This window comes from Stomoxys calcitrans, chromosome 1 (assembly GCF_963082655.1).
Source record: "Stomoxys calcitrans chromosome 1, idStoCalc2.1, whole genome shotgun sequence".
Classification (NCBI taxonomy): Eukaryota; Metazoa; Arthropoda; class Insecta; order Diptera; family Muscidae; genus Stomoxys; species Stomoxys calcitrans.
Window position 1 is genome coordinate 61,505,540 of NC_081552.1, and position 2,695 is coordinate 61,508,234.

Genomic DNA, 2,695 nt, shown 5'->3' on the forward strand with positions numbered 1-2,695 from the left:
TCCGTCTGTCTGTCGAAAGCACGCTAACTTCCGAAGGAGAAAAGCTAGCCGCTTGAAATTTTGCACAAATACTTCTTATTAGTGTAGGTTGGTTGGGCTATATCGGTCCATGTTTTGATATAGCTGCCATATAAAACGATCTTGGGTCTTGACTTCTTGAGCCTCTAGAGTGTGCAATTCTTATCCGATTTGAATGAAATTTTGCACGACGTGTTTTGTCATGATATTCATCAAATGTGCCGTGTATGGTTCAAATCGGTCCATAACCTGATATAGCTGCCATATAAACCGATCTTGGGTCTTGACTTCTTGAGCCTCTAGAGTGCGCAATTCTTATCCGATTGGAATGGAATTTTGCACGATGTGTTTTGTTATGATATTCAACAACTGTACCAAGTATGGTTCAAATCGGTGCATAACCTGATATAGCTGTCATATAAACCGATCTTGGATCTTGACTTCTTGAGCCTCTAGAGTGCGCAATTCTTATCCGATTGGAATGAAATTTTGCACGACGTGTTTTGTTATGATATTCAACAAATGTGCCTAGTATGGTTCAAATCGGTCCATCTTTTGATATAGCTGCCATATAAACCGATATGGAATCTTGACTTCTTGAGCCTCTAAAGGACGCAAATATTATCCGATTTGCCTGAAATTTTGTACTACGGATTCTCTCATGACCATTGACATACGTGTTTATTATGTTCTGAATTGGTCTATAGGCCGATACAGCTCCCATATAAATCGATCTCTCTATTTTACTTCTTGAGCCCACAAAGGGCGCAATTCTTATTCGAATTGGCTGACATTTTACACAGGTCTCCAACATATAATTTAATTGTGGTCAAAGCCGGACCATATCTTGATATCGCTCTTATATCAGGGGAAATCTTTTCATATATCCTTTTTTGCCTAAGAAGAAATGCCGGGAAAAGAACTCGACAAATGCGATCCATGGTGGAGGGATAAGATTCGGCCCGGCCGAACTTTGCACGCTTTTACTTGTCTAATCCTAATTACCTTTCATTTGAGTCCCATATTGTCGTGATTGGTCTATATATGCATTCAGTAGGTTTTGGGGGTGTGGCGGCCCCCCTATGCACCCCATCCGAAATTTGGATACAAAATTTTTGTGTTTAGTGTGCTGTGAGAGGCAACACCACACAATACTTCGCCTAAATCGCACCACCCATCTCCGAGATCTGGCGTTTCTGAAAATTAGGGTAAGAGGGTCCGTCCCCCTTTAAATATGAAAAATGTAGTACCCTATTTTCACCACGGTGTCATTATGCACAATTTCAGCCCTTTTTGAGTCTTTATGGAACACACAAACAAACAAACCGACAAACAAGCACAAATTGATTTTTATACCCTCCACCATAGGATGGGGGGTATACTTTTTTCGTCATTCTGTTTGTAACTATTCGAAATATTCGTCTGAGACCCCATAAAGTATATATATTCTTGATCGTCGCGACATTTTATGTCGATCTAGCCATGTCCGCCCGTCTGTCCGTCCGTCTGTCCGTCCGTCTGTCCGTCCGTCTGTCTGCCGAAAGCACTCTAACTTCCGAAGGAGTAAAGCTAGCTGCTTGAAATTTTGCACAAATACTTTTTATACCCTCCACCATAAAATGGGGGTATACTAATTTCGTCATTCTGTTTGTAACTACTCGAAATATTCGTCTGAGACCCCATAAAGTATATATATTCTTGATCGCCGTGACATTTTATGTCGATCTAGCCATGTCCGTCCGTCTGTCCGTCCGTCCGTCCGTCCGTCCGTCTGTCTGTCGAAAGCACGCTAACTTCCGAAGGAGTAAAGCTAGCCGCTTGAAATTTTTCACAAATACTTCTTATTAGTGTAGGTCGGTTGGTATTGTAAATGGGCCATATCGGTCCATGTTTTGATATAGCTGCCATATAGACCGATCTTGGGTCTTGACTTCTTGAGCCTCTAGAGTGCGCAATTCATATCCGATTGGAATAAAATTTTGCACGACGTGTTTTGTTATGGTATCCAACAACTGCGCCAAGAATAGTTCAAATCGGTCCATAACTTAATATAGCTGCCATATAAACCGATCTTGGGTCTTGACTTCTTGAGCCTCTAGCTTGCGCAATTCTTATCCGATTGGAATGGATTTTCGCACGACGTGTTTTGTCATGATATTCATCAAATGTGCCGTGTATGGTTCAAATCGGTCCATAACCCGATATAGCTGCCATATAAACCGATCTTGGGTCTTGACTTCTTGAGCCTCTAGAGGGCACAATTCTTATCCGATTTGAATGAATTTTTGCACGAAGTATTTCGTTGTGATATCCAACAACTGTGCCAAGTATGGTTCAAATCGGTCCATAACCTGATATAGCTGTCATATAAACAGATCTGAGAATTTGACTTCTTGAGCTTTTAGAGGGCGCAATTCCTATCCGATTTGGCAGAAATTTTGCATGACGTATTTTATTTTTACTTTCAACAACTGTGTCAAATAAGGTTCAAATCGGTTCATAACCTGATATAGCTGCCATATAAACCGATCTGGGATCTTGACTTCTTGACCCCTAGAGGTCGCAATTATTATCCGATATGCCTGAAATTTTGTACGACGGATCCTCTCATGACCATCAACAAACGTGTTTATTATGGTCTGAATCGGTCTATAGCCCGATACAGATCCCATATAAA